Source organism: Xyrauchen texanus, chromosome 21 (genome assembly GCF_025860055.1).
Source record: "Xyrauchen texanus isolate HMW12.3.18 chromosome 21, RBS_HiC_50CHRs, whole genome shotgun sequence".
Taxonomy (NCBI): Eukaryota; Metazoa; Chordata; class Actinopteri; order Cypriniformes; family Catostomidae; genus Xyrauchen; species Xyrauchen texanus.
In genome coordinates, this window is record NC_068296.1 from 35,390,944 (window position 1) to 35,407,738 (window position 16,795).

Consider the following 16,795-nt stretch of genomic DNA (forward strand, 5'->3'; position numbering starts at 1 on the left):
AATGGCGGAGGACATTGTTTCTATAGTATAGTGAAAGACTCTTGCGCACCGGCTACTGCGAAACAGGAAGAATTACCCCCGCTTGGATGCTATATTTCCACTGAGAAAGCTGATCTTCAGAAAGCTGACAGCATCTCTGCTTGGGTGTGGCAAAAGGTCGCACACACTCCATCTCTCTCTCTCTCTCTCTCTCTCACACTCACTCACATACACACACACACACACACACACACTCCTTGTTGTATGCATCCTTGTTAATCCAATAACAGCACTGTAAGTTTTTAACAAACATGTGGAATGCAGTTCCACCTCTACGGCACTACAGCACTCGGCCTGCGGCCAAATCACAGCAGTCCTGATGTAGGGCCATATCGCACTCTTGCTTGTGTGATATTGCTTAAATATTGTTCAATATCGATATTTATCATGATAAACATTTCATACCATTAAAGGGGTGGAACTATATTCCACATGTTAAACCTAAAGAGTGAATTAAACATAACTTGTTTGTTTACAAGTAAACTCCAGAGGGTAAGCTAAGTATGCTCAGTTTAGATTTAATCCTACATAAAGTGTGTATTATACAAGAATTTCCACTGAAAGACTTTCTTGTGACGCTCAACATCACAAGAAGAAGAAACACTTTCTTGCCTGTGACAGCGCTATGGATCACGAAAAAGCATTTAACTAAATAGTACATAAATAACAGGATTGGTGCTGATTTCAGAGTTGTTATGTTCAGTCAGTAGCTGTTGTATTGCATTGTCAGTGTTGTCCTGTTCAGTACAAAACAATGTTAATTTCGCTGGATAGCTAGTTGCTACCGAGACTCATTACTGGTTTCCATGTCAGCAGGGCTGCCTGCTAATATTTCCTAACTGGCGGATTTCATGACAGTGATTCAGTTAGCTAGTTTTGTGTATACATTTGCCGAACTTCTATGTCTGTAATGAAAAAATGATCGGAATGCTGTTAAAGCACACACAAAATTTACAAACACACTTATCCTATCTTGTGTCAGGTTAGGTCTGTGTGTGATGGAAAGCAGGTCGCCAGGTCGCCAGGTCTGGGCCCTTAAACAATCACCCAGTTACAATTAATCTCCGTGTTACAGCTCAGCAATCTCAAGAATGCAGTCTTTAAAAACATGCTCACATGCTTGAATGCACACACGCATGGTTCAAAATACAACAACAACACATGCAAAACACTTGACAGGAGAGTACCTTAACACATGGACTTTCAGATTGATGTGTTTAAGAGGGAGGGCTCTTTTGACTTGGGCCAGTACATAACCTCACAACTAACAAGCACCACTCACATATTATAGAACAGAAAAGGAGATGTCAGGTAGAATGTATAAAAAAAGATGAAATGAAAGTGAATGTTACTGAGAATGTTATCCTTCTGCCTAACATCTCCTTTTGTGTTCCATGGAAGAAAGTCATATGATTTGAAACATCATGAGGGTAAGTAAATAATGACACAATTCTGGGTTAACTATTCCTTTAACCACGAAGATTCATAGCCAGCATAGCCAAGAGGAAAAGCTGTCTGGATCATGTTGAACATGTCTGTGGATTGCTTGGGAGTCAGTTTGACCTTTATAAGGATCACAAACCATAAGTAACTAATCTTTTTTATAGGAAAGAGGAAATTAGAGTGTAACATTAAGTCTTTAGTGTATTAGTACCCCCCACCGAAGCCCCCTCATGGAGACAATCAGATTGAACAACATCCCTATGAGCATCCCTCTAATACCTGTTTGTTCTATTTCACCCTCTCTCTCCCTGAGTGAACACACAGAGTCTGTTCACAGTACACGGATTGTGTATGCCATCCCAGACAGAGTGGGAGTGGGTTGCCCTCCAGAATTGTGGTCAAAGAGAGGCTTTGTGTGGCTGGGGTGAGGGTAGGACTAAAGTGCCCATTCAAACATTCCTTTACCATCACAATCAAAACAATACATCCAGCCAGATAAATGTCCTTGAAATTATACCTCTCAAGGTCAGACTGGGAGTTGTAAATGTTCAGAGCAGAATTCTAGCCTTGGCGAGCCAACCTGCTTATCATGATCATGATGGGAAGTTTTCTTTTTTATGAAAAGAGAGAGAGGATTATCTCAAATATACACTCACAATACTAGTACTTATACTGCTATATAGCAACACTTCTTATATGTAACCTACTTCATAAGCGTATGCCGGTATCACATTTTATCATGATAACTTCTGAAGCGTTTGTCGAGGTATACGGTATTATTCCGGTATTGTACCGTATATTACTACAAAACAGGTTAAAATATATGCTAGCTATACACATTTTATTGTTGTTGTTATTGGCAAGTTTAATTGTTTTTTTTATTCACCAAATTTGCATTTTATAATAAAAATTAACAAAGAAAGGTAATATAGTACTATATTATTTAACTAATTATATTATTTATAATAATATTTTCTATTATTATTATGCAATTGTAATATATTTCTGTAATTTAGTAACTTAATAATTACTTAATAATTACCATTAATGAATAATATTATTATTATTTTATAGTAATAATATAACTGTGCATATTCATGATTACATAAACGTCCATGTAGGAGTGGACGATATGACCAAAATCTTATACCACGAAATGAAAAATATATATATATTATGATATAGTACATTATCTACAAGGCAAAAAATAAAAAGTGCTTTATATTAAATAATCATATTGTAATGTGTATATTTTGATAATCGAGTCAGTGCATAAAATACTTTATAAACGTAAACTTCTTCCTCTTATATCATTTTCTCTTTATATGGAACTTTACAAACATTGTCAGAGTAAAAACAAAAACACTCAAATTGGTTTTAAATCAATCTTACCATATTGCTAAATTTCACATTATAACACATTTAGGTCTGATATGTTGTTCACCAATGTTATTATTTTTATAAACTTTCCTCACAAAACTCAAAACCTTCTCATAAGTAAAAAATAATAATAAAAAGAATCCAATGATCACTTATAGGCTGTTCAATATTTAAGTCATCACTATAGAGAATATAGGAATATCTGCAGACAAACATGGCAGATTTTTTCCCCTATATAAAACATCATTGAACAGAATTTTAGTACGGGTGATTGGTGTAGTTTAAAACCCCTTTTTTGGTACATAACACTTTTTTGCTGTTTTTCGCATCAGCGATGTTTAGAATGTCGGGCTGTCTAGCCATTTGAGATGTTTGACTTCATAGCGTTTAAAGGTAAAAAACAAATGGGTCATGTAAATTTTGTGGTCTGCTCCATGAAACCGAGCGAAGCCGGATTGAGTAGCGCATGTAATCCTGCTCTACACACTTCTGTCTCTGAAGCACAAATATCGGAAAGCCGGCTGGTCTCATGCACAATTGCATGCTTATGATATGCATGTGAGACGATGATTAGTATATTCATTCCCTATAAATCGTCAAACGCAAGATGAATGTCATTGCATTTGCTTTTATTTTCAATGCCAGAAAATCCATGACATGTTTCTTCAATTTCCTGTCTGATAGTTACACACACTGCGCACATGGATATTTACGTATCACAATATATTCAATATAGCAAAATCTCTATCGATTGACATTTTATATCATTGCCACAAAATATATTGTCATATCGCCCAGCCCTATGTGTATGTATGTTAATTATCATGCACATGTCTACTTCATATGCAACCACTAGGGCTGCAACTAACGATTATTTTAACGACTATTCGACTATTCTGCGATTATTGCAACGATTAATCATTAGCTCTTATCCGATTATTCAGCTTGTGCCCTGACTTAAAAGGTTGTATTAAACATTAAACATCTAGAGTTTTTGTCTTGTTTTCCATTTAAAAATGTCTAAAATCCTTAAAACAAGATACATTTACTTGAGAAGCATCATATAAGATATTTAGATTTGCTTTAAGAGAATGTATCTTAAATATACAGTAAGTGTATTTTGTATATAAGTGTATTTTTTACTTGGTTATACTTCTGCAAGTGCAGTAAAAACAAAATATACTTACATTCAAGATCTATTCTCTAAAAGCAAGTCTAAATATCTGATATGCTGCTTCTCAGGTGAATGCATCTTTTAAAGGATTTTTAGATATTTTAAAATTTTTGTATTTTTTATATTATATTCAACATTCTCAGATAAAAATGTTTTTCTTCTGCAGTATAGTTCCTATAGTAAATGTTTGTTGTTTTAAATTAGTTTTAGATATTTTTATTGGAAAACAAGCCAAAACAAAAACAAATCATAAACGTATTTTGTTTCAGTGTATAATGGGGCGAAGACTTCCTCTCTCACCTTTCTGTTCACTTCAATCCATCTTGAATTCACAAAAAACAAATTCTCTCTTATTAATAAAGCTGTGTATTGCCAATTTTCTTCACAATAAGAAATGCACAGTGACATATATTATGATTCAATAAGTCGCGAGCCATCACGTTATAATCTAGCTGCAGCAAGAGTGCGTGAGGGACGAGTGTTCCAGTGACAGAGTGTGCCTCAGCCGGGTGCAGTTTCAATCTCTTCCCCTTAGATCGGGACATTCGCACTACTCATAGAAGAGCCGCTGACCGCACAGAGAAATTCCAGTTTCGGAGTTTATAGTTATTTACATGATTTGCTTCTGAATTATTTTAACTTTAATAAAGCTATAACACATGAAATAAAACTGCATTTAAGATGTAACAATGGGATGCTTCCTTTAAAGAGCTCCGACTCCACTTATTCCACAATGAGAGTGTTTCTGTATTTACTTTTTTGGTATTTTTGTATAATTCCCTCATACTTTGCAATCTACATCATCTGAAGCTGTTTGGAAAGTTTAGAGTGCATCTGGACTGTGAGCTGTGTAATTCTTCCTCATCTCAGTCAGACGCAAGTGTCATCATTAGAGTTTAATGTGATCTCATGTTACGTTAAATGAGATCAAACGACTATTCAACAATGAACATTTTTATCGAAAAGGTTTTATTGTCGACGTTGGTGATAATGTCGACTAATCGTTTCAGCCCTAGTAACCACACTGGACTTGAGGTGCATCATGAGGCTTTAATGGGCCTAAAATATTACAGACTTTCGGATGAGTCTCACAAAAACACATCAAGGTCTCAATTCACCCCAAAATCAAAATAAATACAAAAATTGAAATTACAGTTTATTTTAAATAAAGAAATGAAGCCTATTTTTCGGACCATTAAGATTCTCATTAGGCCCGAAAAAAATTGTTGCAAAAAATATATTTACTCCTTTAGATTTTGACATGAAATATGATGGGACACGTTGTTCTTCACAGGTTTTGTGAGATTCACCCTTTCTTGTCAAAAAGTGGGTCACTCACATTAGCATAACAGATTGTATGCATTCACATTATCTCATTATGCAGATGCTGCAGAAAAGTTTCAGGCAGACTTGTGCTCAACTACACAAGAACCATAAAAAAATAATTATATATATATATATATATAGTGAAGGCTGTAGAATTATCATGAATAGCTGGCAGCTCTTTACGGATGTTGCATTATTTATGGCCTGCAGTACTGTAGCTGCTGTGCAGGAGTGGATGACAGGAACAATGACAAGAACCACTGGTGTTTTCTGTCCAAAACATCAAACCTGCCATGGCACAATGATTTACCGTTTTTTAATCCAAAACCTGGCCATTTTTGGGGTGAAGAGGAACATTATTAATATATAAAAACTAGTCTATGGGGAGTCACGTGACGCAATGCGAAGAGCGGACGTGTGAATGGCGAGCTCTGCGTACTTTGCTAGTTTTTTAACTGTTCTTGGAAGACAATATGCCAAAAAAAGACATTAAAAGACACTTACATGCTCAAGCTGATTCCCCTGAGAAACAGGCTGAAAGCCACAGACTCAATTCGGACGGTGTACTGAAAGAAATCCGGCGTGAATTGAAGAATGTGTCAGTAAATCTGACGAAGGTTGTTGCAGACTTAGAGGATCTTGCTGTGATACGCTGATCGATCACTTCTATGGTGACGAAATTCTCTGAGTTGTTTACAAGATTGTTGGACTTCGAGATGTGGATCGATTGATTATCTGTATTCATTGGAGAGGCAATTAGCTGCTAACCCGCTAGCGACCAAGGGAGATTTGGAACGCATTTGGGGAAAAATTTGGAGAATCGTAATCAATGAAAAAACATCCGAATTGTTGGAATTCCTAAGCATGAGGAAGGCCGACATATGGCAAAATTCCTAGACAAGCTCTTCCTGAGTCTGCTCAACACAACAGGCCATAAGCTGGAAATCAAGTGAGCTCACAGTGTCGGCTCGGAGATCCGCTGAGAACGACAGGCCCTGATCAATTCTGGCCAAATTTCTGAGATCATCCGATAAAGATCTTGTTTTACACGAGGCAAGGAGTCAAAGAAACCATTCTTGGAAGAACCACAGTATTTCCTTGTTCCCAGACTTTGAAAATTCATCAAGAGAGAAATGTGATCGATTCAAGGAATACAAGAAACTCCTACTTCAACAGAAGTTCGCTTTTGCACTGATGTTTCCGGCCGACCTGAGAATATATACTAAGGATGGCCGCAAAATAGTTACATGCCCACAGCAAGCAATGTCCTTCATAGAGACAATCAAGTTAATAGACCTTTTGGTGATTTTCATCTTGCCGCCTAGTGGACCTGTCTCACTGAACATTCACTTGACTGTCGAAGGAAATGGGGCACCTTTTTCATTTACTGCTGGTTCTGCCTAGCGGCTGGAGTTTGTTTTCTGTAATACAATTTCTTCTGGACAGCTTGTGGATGAATCTGCTCGTTTTGGGTGCTTATGCCTGCTGTTGGCTGGAGTTGGTTTTGTGGAATATTTCTTGCAGGACATTGGAGTGAGTTTGACTTCCCAAAGAACTGAATGGCCGTTTTGTTTTTGTGTGTGCGCTGGTTGAGAAGCAACCTCTGTTACCTTATACCATGAAAATATATGGTAATTTGCTCACATTTTCTAAGGAAATCCCTAGAAATATGAAATTAATTGTCCTACAACAGGGCTAATAAAACTAACCTGCAGCAGATGCAAAAGTGATAGACCAATATATCTGTTTTACCAATTAATCTGTGCTGATAATTGCATTTTGGAACTATATGTTGATAGTTGCCAGTAGGTTTTCAGCATTTCGTAATTTCAAAATATTTGTACGTCTTTATATAAGTCCTGCGTTATGCACCAAATCTTTTTTTCTGATTGCTATTGGGATTTGTTGTCTGAGATTTGCAGGCCATAGTAAAGATTTTTTTTTTTGACATTCTATAAATCGATTTCTAAACTTGATATTTTATTGGTTATCGGCCTTTCCTACCACCTTAGTTATCAGTATCGGCAAAATACACTATCGGTCGACCTCTACAAAAGTGATACCTCAAGAAATTTCAAGTATGCGTTGCATTCTCAGCATTGCCACAAAGAGAGCTTTAGTGAAATTAGTGTGAACTGTCAACTTCTATGGTGAGTTTTCTTTTCACGTCAACTATTGTTGTGCCAGAGCAACAGTTTGAAAAGAAAATTGCTGAGCATGTATATGTCAATATATTTAGAGCAACTTGCCTAAATAATGACACAGCCACCTTAACCCTCTGGGGTCGACGGACGTGCTGGCACGTCCTGCTGGATTTTTTGTCATTAGAGTGGAAACAACATAAAATTCTCTGACTTTTATTTGTGTACACACAATAACAACAAAACCTTGTGCGTTTGTAAAATAAAGAAAATAAAATGGGTGAGCTGTCAGCAGTCTCTGTGTTCTCAAGCATATATCTGAAACGTCTCACAATAATGAACTGAAACTCTGCGAATACTTATCACACAAACATGAAACATATGTCTAAAGAAGCTTAAAATGTCTAATTTTAAATAAAATAATTATAATTTAAAACAAATATTCTCCTGCAATGTAATCTGTATGAAACAAATTGAAATACAGTTTCTCCTAGCTCAGCTAATTTATCTCTAATGTGATCTCACAAACGGGCAGAGGGCACCATTCATACGGTAATGTGCTGAGGCGATCAATGCAAATGGTGAACTCCCCCAAATGTGCCGTAAAAACAACTAGTTCATTCAATTTTCTGCACATTTGGAAGATGCCACAATACACAGGTTAGGAAGAGTCCACATTTTCCTCAGAAGAAGAGCAGGACGTTTGTATTTTTAAGAGAGACTTGATCCAGCCGAGGATGGAATTTCGGACGAGTAAGTAATTTAGTTTTCATTAGTTGACATGCTATTTTATATAAAAATGTGCATATCAAATCAAAATCAAAATCAATCAAATCAAATCAAATCAAATCACTTTATTGTCACACTACCATGTACACAAGTGCAACAGTAGGTGAAATTCTTGTGTGCAGTTCCGAGCAACATAGCAGTCATGACAGTGACGAGACATATACCAATTACAATAAACAACATACTTACACAAAACAATTTACATATCAAATGTACACATACTTACACAACACAATAATTATATACAATGCAGAATATAGAACAGAATATACAATACAATACAATAAGTGGGAGTATATGAAATATATATGTGTATATATATATATATATAGCAGTTGTATTGAGGAGAATATGTTTACAGTCCAGTGTGAGATTATAGCTGAATAAAGTGCAGTGCTAATTATTGATCCTGATAGATCAAGAGTTCAACAGTCTGATTGCTTGGGGAAAAAGCTATCATGTAGTCGGCTGGTGCGGGTCCTGATGCTGCGATACCGCCTGCCTGATGGTAGCAGTGAGAACAGCCCATGACTTGGGTGACTGGAGTCTCTGATGATCCTCCGAGCTTTTTCACACACCGCCTGGTGTATATGTCCTGGAGGGAGGGAAGCTCACCTCCGATGATGTTCCTGGCAGTTCGCACCACCCTTTGCAGGGCTTTGCAGTTGTGCTGCGGTGCTATTGCCGTACCAGGCGGTGATGCAGCCAGTCAGGATGCTCTCTACAGTGCTGGTGTAGAACCGTGTGAGGATGTGGTGGTTCATTCCAAACTTCCTCAGCCGTCTCAGGAAGAAGAGGCGCTGGTGAGCCTTCTTCACAACGGCCTCAGTGTGGACCGGACCATGTGAGTTCCTCAGTAATGTGGACACCGAGGAACTTGAAGCTGCTGACTCTCTCCACCGGTGCTCCATTGATGGTGATGGGGCTGTGTTCTCCGTCTTTCTTCCTGAAGTCCACAACAAGCTCCTTGGTTTTACTGACGTTGAGGAGAGGTTGTGCTCCTGACACCAGCGTGTCAGAGTGTGCACCTCCTCTCTGTAGGCTCTTTCATCATTGTCAGTGATCAGACCTACCACCGTCGTATCGTCCAGCAAACTTAATGATGGCATTGGAGCTATGTGTTGCCACACAGTCATGTGTGTACAGGGAATACAGGAGTGGGCTGAGAACACAGCCCTGCGGGCTCCAGTGTTGAGGGTCAGTGATGAGGAGGTGTTGCTGCCCATTCTAACCACCTGACGTCTGCCTGACAGGAAATCCAGGATCCAGCTGCACAGCGAGCTGTTTAAGCCCAGAGCCCGGAGTTTCTCATCAAGCTTGGAGGGCACTATGGTGTTGAATGCTGAGCTGTAGTCTACAAACAGCATTCTCACATATGTGTTCCTTTTTCCAGGTGGGAGAGAGCAGTGTGTATTGTAGATGCAATGGCATCATCAGTGGAGCGGTTGTTGCGGTAGGCAAACTGCAATGGGTCCAAAGAGGGGGCAGAACAGAGCAGATGTGATCTCTGATTAACCTCTCGAAGCATTTGCTGATGATGGGGGTCAGAGCAACAGGACGCCAGTCATTTAAGCATGTGATTATAGCTTGCTTCGGTACAGGCACAATGGTTGATGTTTTGAAGCATGTGGGGACTACAGACAGGGAGAGGGACAGATTGAAAATGTCCGTAAAAACACCAGCCAGTTGATTCGCGCACGCTCTGATGACGCGGCCCGGAATGCCGTCTGGACCCGCGGCTTTACGGATGTTCACCCGTCGGAATGATCGGGTTACATCCACAACAGAGACGGAGAGTGAATCAACCTCTGTAGCGTCAGTCGCGAGTGCACTCTCCGCGAGGGCGGTGTTACTGTCCTCAAAACGAGCATAAAATGTATTAAGTTCGTCCGGGAGAGATGCAGCGGTGTTCATGGCGGAGACTTTATTCCGCTTGTAGTCCGGACTAGTGGGACTGTTTCCAGACTTGCCAGCCAGGATTCAGAGTATTGAAATTTGAAATATGACTCCTAATAGGCAAGTTTTAGTTACATTTAAATGCTGTTTCGGCTAAAGCAGGTATTTAAATTGTATGCTGTATGATATTAATATGATATGTAATATGATATAAAAATAATATGAATGTTTACATTATATTTTAACTAGTGTTTATGCTGCCTCATTATCATCAACAAAGCTTGTGCTTGCAAATGTGTTCAGGTTAAATGAGTAAAAGGCACTTTAAATATGGAAATTATTAGAAAATAATAATTTTCTAATTTTCTAATAATATTAGAAAATCAGCATATTATAATGATTTCTGAAGGATCATGTGACACTGAAGACTGCAGTAATGATGCTGAAAATTCAGCTTTGATCACAAATTGCATTTTACAATATATTCAAATAGAAAACTGTTCTTTTAAATTGTAAAACGAGTTCACAATATCACTGTTTTTACTGTATTTTGGATCAAATAAATCCAGTCTTGGTGAGCAGAAGAGACTTCTTTTATTAAGTAAAGTTTTTATGTTAAGAAAATATATAGTCAGACTTCTTTTAACTTAAAACTTGATTTTGATCTTTGAGTCTCCTCACATTCATTCTCTTTCTGTCACATTCCTCAGTGATAGGCCCAGGGGAGGTCTTTGTCTCCTCAGGTGTGAATTACAATCAATATTCATGTTAATTCACACCTCCTTGCATATGACCTTTCTAACACTAAAAGTGTCTTACAAAATTTCAATTACATATTGTTTTGTATGAATGCGTGATCAGGATGGTTTTCACATCATTTTGTAGCAAAAACTCTAGGCTACAAGATACAGTTCTCAAAAGGCTTGTGGACAAATGTTTAGTATGTGCTATATGGCCTTATTTCAATTACTTCAAAAACCATGCATAAACATTATTTTCTCAAAAATACAAACATGTACATACATGTTGCTCACATATTATTGTAGCCCAGTTTGTGCTGAATACCGTGTTATCAGACATTAGCCATTAATATGTTTTTAAGCAACTGAAAAAAGCACAAATGTCAAGGCATGTCAAAACTTCTCCAGGGCCCAAAACACCCTCAGACCACAGAGAGTTAATGCCACAGACTATTGAAGGTAACTTTTTACCTTTTTACTGAGGTTTATTCCCGCCACAGTAACGCAAGAAAGCATTTTAACCATGTTCAAATGGAATGGGCCAGAAACTATTTAGCAGAGACCCCTTCTATTAAAATGAATGGGAGAAATTGGAACGCACAAAGGTCAACAGATGTAGAAAGTCTTGACTTACAGGAAAAGAGCCAATCACCTTTTAGATACAGACATTAACTGTTAATCAATCTGAGAACATGCATTAGCTATACAAGCCAGAAAAACTGTTTTTCTAGTGTAATCTAAAGTAAATAAGCACAGTTTATGATTTAAGTGTAATCAGATTTTACTGCTGTACTCCACCAACTGTTTTGGAGATTTCAGTCTTTCTCCATTCAAGTAGATAAGAGCTGCACTTGTATGCTGCTTGTTTAAAGAAAAATAGCTGCTCTAGAGTGTTCCAAAAATGGCCACCGAGTGGACAGGCTAGACAGAAACACTGACCACGCGGTGGCCAAGCGGTCAACTCAAGAGAGGTGAAAAAAAAATTTCCAGATGTTTTTTGTTGATTGTTTTAAGTAAAGTTTTTTTTTTTAATAATTATTATTATTTTTATATTATTTAAGCTTAAAGTAACCCTTAAAAGCCATTTTAATAAGGACATTTTGGAAACATTTACCAAACAATTTGGGCAAATTAGCTTCAGAAAAGTTTACTTCAGCAGAAAGGTGAGTATTTTGCATCCCTGGTTTAGGCCTTAAAACTTGAATTGTGACAAAAGTCTTGTTTTCACTTTCACTGTATGGAAAAGAGCAGCTTGAATATCCTTAAAATTCGCCTTTTGTATTCCATTGAAAAATAACAGAAAACAGGTTTAGGAAGACACAATGGTGAGTAAATGGTGACATTTTTATTATTTATTTTTGTTTAAGCCATAAAAAAAGCAAATGTTGAGTTTGAGAGTTATATATTACATCAGAAAGTAATTGATGGCCTAATTTTCTACTTGAAGTCACTGTTAGTCAGCAGCTATAAATGAACATGAACGCCGAAATATGTTCCTCAAGCGCGCGCTTTTAATAATGACTGTGAAGTTGCCTCGGTAACGCTCTGTGGAATGCGCGCGGAAACCTCGCGACATAAAATTTAATTCAAGATAGAACATTCTTCCGTTTATTCTGACCTTCAATAGTAATGATAGACATCACAGCCACACCAAACATTGACAAAATGCACCCCAAAATGTTGAATGCGAGCTGCGTTGACATTTATCCACATTTAAGAATACAATGTCTGACAAAATAACTTTGTCGTTATGTTGGGAATATAATAAACCATACTACTCTTACTATTTCTGTCAATTATATAGTAGAGTGGTGCTATTCCAAACACAGCAAGTGATAATTCTGCATAGAGATAATTTGCACGTGATTGCACCTGTTTTCGCGGCGCAGTTTCCACAGGCAGACCCAAAACATCATGCCAATTCGAGGTGGCTCTTTGTTATCAGTCGTAGAGCAAAATAAATTGGAACTGCATGTCCATTATTCGTAGTTGCATCCTTGAGCAAGCTTGATCTAACTCAAAGAGAAATTTACTGCAAGCACAGATGGATCCTTCTCGCGCACTTCTCACTAACTTTTAATGGAGCAAGCTGATATCAGACACATTCCTTTAAGCATCATGTGTACAAAATAACACGCTCTAAAAATCCTTAAAATCACTCACCACTTTCCATCCACCGACTCCGTGTTTCTAGAACCGACCTGAAAACAAGATGTAAAACAAAAACGTGCTTTCTGAATAGTCCAACGCGAGATGCTCGCTCTTTCTACCAACTTCTCCCTCAGGACGATTTTTTTATTTAGTCAATTGTGAGCTGGAGGTGCTCATTTCGCCGCCGTGTAGTCAGTGCTGGTATTACATCTAGCAGCAGGTGCATTTCAGTAGACTACTAGACAATCTATTAGTTTCTACTGATCTACTACCGCCATGGTTGAGAAACAGTTTAAAGAGAATCATGCAGGGATATTTATAAATATGTTTATAGCTAGCTAGTAGCTATCAGAAAAAAATAAGACATTTTACATACAAAAACCTGAATGTTATATATATATACAGGTGAAACTCGAAAAATTAGAATATCGTGCAAAAGTTCATTAATTTCAGTAATTCAACTTAAAAGGTGAAACTAATATATTATATAGACTCATTACAAGCAAAGTAAGATATTTCAAGCCTTTATTTGATATAATTTTGATGATTATGGCTTACAGCTTATGAAAACCCCAAATTCAGAATCTCAGAAAATTAGAATATTACATGAAATCAATAAAAAAAGGATTTTAAATACAGAAATGTCGGCCCTCTGAAAAGTATAATCATGCATATGTACTCAGTACTTGGTTTGGGCCCCTTTTGCATTAATTACTGCCTCAATGCGCGTGGCATGGATGCTATCAGCCTGTGGCACTGCTGAGGTGTTATGGAAGACCAAGATGCTTCAATAGCGGCCTTCAGCTCTTCTGCATTGTTTGGTCTCATGTCTCTCATCTTTCTCTTGGCAATGCCCCATAGATTCTCTATGGGGTTCAGGTCAAGCGAGTTTGCTGGCCAATCAAGCACAGTAATACCATGGTCATTGAACCAGGTTTTGGTACTTTTGGCAGTGTGGGCAGGTGCCAAGTCCTGCTGGAAAATGAAGTCAGCATCTCCATAAAGCTTGTCTGCTGAAGGAAGCATGAAGTGCTCTAAAATGTCCCGGTAGAGGGCTGCGTTGACTCTGGACTTAATAAAGCACAGTGGACCAACACCAGCCGATGACATGGCTCCCCAAACCAACACAGACTGTGGAAACTTCACACTGGACTTCAAGCATCTTGGATTGTGTGCCTCTCCATTCTTCCTCCAGACTCTGGGATCTTGGTTTCCAAATGAGATGCAAAATTTGCTCTCATCAGAAAAGAGGACTTTGGACCACTGAGCAACAGACCAGTTCTTATTTTCTTTAGCCCAGGTAAGACGCTTCTGACGTTGTTTGTTTTTCAGGAGCGGCTTGACAAGACGAATACTGACATTTGAAGCCTCAGTCCACTCCTTGTGAAGCTCCCCACACATTTGAATGGCCTTTTCCTGACAATCCTCTCCAGGCTACGGTCATCCCTGCTGCTTGTGCACCTTTTTCTTCCACACTTTTCCCTTCCACTTAACTTTCTATTAATGTGCTTTGATACAGCACTTTGAGAACATCCAACTTCTTTTGCAATTACCTTTTGAGTCTTTCCTCCTTGTGGAGGGTGTCAATGATGGTTTTCTGCACAACTGTCAGGTCAGCAGTCTTCCCCATGATTGTGAATTCAACTGAACCAGACTGAGAGACCATTTAAAGGCTCAGGAACCCTTTGCAGGTGTTTAGCTGATTAGAGTGTGACACTTTGAGCCTACAATACTGAACCTTTTCACAATATTCTAATTTTCTGAGATTCTGAATTTGGGGTTTTCATAAGCTGTAAGCCATAATCATCAAAATTATATCAAATAAAGGCTTGAAATATCTTACTTTGCTTGTAATGAGTCTATATAATATATTAGTTTCACCTTTTAAGTTGAATTACTGAAATTAATGAACTTTTGCACGATATTTTAATTTTTCGAGTTTCACCTGTATATATATATATATATATATATATATATATATATATATATATATATATATATATATATATATGAAATGCTTCCTCAAACACACAAAAGCCAAATCACAATTTCCCAAGCCACAAACTGGGACACCAAAGTGGAACACCAATTTAACTGCAAATGTAATTTAACCCTTTTTATCTTATACATTTAGAAAACATATGTAGTTTATACATACACACCGATCAGCCACAAAATTAAAATATTACAATATTACCTGCCTAATATTGTGTAGGTCCCCCTCGTGCTGCAAAAACAGCACCAACCCCCATATCAGAATAGCATTCTGATATGATATTCTTCTCACCACAATTGTACAGAATGGTTATCTGAGTTACCGTAGACTTTGTCAGTTCGAAACAGTCTGGTTTCCCAAAAGCATTGCAAGCTTAAGATGACCGTAGAGACCATTGGCACCAATGGTTTCTACAATCTACTTAGGCTTTTGATGATTTGGGAAATGCAGCCCAGACTTCACACAACGTGAACGTGATGGAATATAGTGTGATAGGTCACATAAGAACTGTGGAGCTAGACCTTTCAAGGCTTTGTAAGTAGACAGAAGTATTTTAAAATGAATACACAATTTAACAGGTAGCCAATGTAGCAACGCTAAGATTAAGCTGATTTGATCATATTCCTTGGTTCTAGTCAGCATTCTAGCTGATGCATTTTAAACCAACTGAAGTGTATTTATAGAACATGCTGGACATCCTCCCAGTAATGCATTACAATAATCTCGTCTTGAGGTCATGAATGCATTAATACTTTTTTCGGCATTAGAAACAGAGAGCATTTGTCGTAACTTAGCAATATTTCTGAGATGGAAGAATGCTGTTCTACAAACATTGGAAATGTGATTTTCAAAGCACAGATTACTATCAAATATACCACCTAATTCTTCGTTGTAGAAGACGATGTGACAGTACATCCATCAAATCAGATTTTTTCTAAAAGGTTTAGTGCGTGTTTTGTGTTTGGTAGTTTGGGGAACAGACACTGTCTCTATATGATATCTAGGTGATACAGTCCCTATGTATTGTAGTTTATGTGACCTCTGTGGCATCTCAAGGCAGCTAGCAGATGTTCGGATTAGCCAGTTTGTCTACTTCCTGACAAGGGCCCAGTTAGTGAAACACTATCACATTTTTTTTTTTTTAATTAACAATTTTTTATTGATTCCAAATACAAATTTAATCAAACAACACAAGAATACACAGAATCAACGTTTAACAATTATGCAGCTGTAAGAACCTGAAGAATTGAGATCTAGGGATCCCAAACCGCTGTATAATATTTTCAAAGGATCTCAACACTCCATTTTCATACAGGCCACCCAGCATAGCAACTCCCTTCTCAATCCATTCTATCCAGCAGAAAGGGGACTTTTTAATTTAGAATTTAGTGTTTAACTAAATACTTAAGGCAAATTTCAGGTAAATATCCGCATCGCTCAAAAACCTTTTTATTAAAGGGTCAAAATGAACTAAATCAAACAAATTTGCTGGGAATAAAATACCCAAATACTTAATGCCCTGTTTTGGCCACTGAAAGGTGCCTGGCTGAAAGACATTTCTGGGCAATGCACTTTCAGAACCAAAGCTTCGGATTTAGACCAATTGACTTAGTATCCTGAGAACTTGAATGAATAGGAATTAATAATTCTGTAGGGTCAATGTCTATATCTAGTAGGGTCAGAGAGGAATAATAAAATATCATCTGCATAAGGCAAAAGC

The 16,795-nt window shown here is 37.7% G+C and overlaps 1 protein-coding gene across 2 annotated transcripts in view; it reads right to left on the reverse strand.

Annotated features, from left to right (window-relative positions):
- The window catches only part of LOC127662005 (ventricular zone-expressed PH domain-containing protein-like), a 160,784-nt gene extending 147,576 nt beyond the window's left edge, over positions 1-13,208 (reverse strand). For both annotated transcript variants that reach the window (XM_052153016.1, XM_052153015.1), the window contains exon 1: positions 13,092-13,208. The gene's annotated coding sequence lies outside the window, so the exon portion shown is untranslated. The remainder of the gene's footprint in view (positions 1-13,091) is intronic.
- Between the last annotated feature and the right edge of the window lie 3,587 nt (positions 13,209-16,795).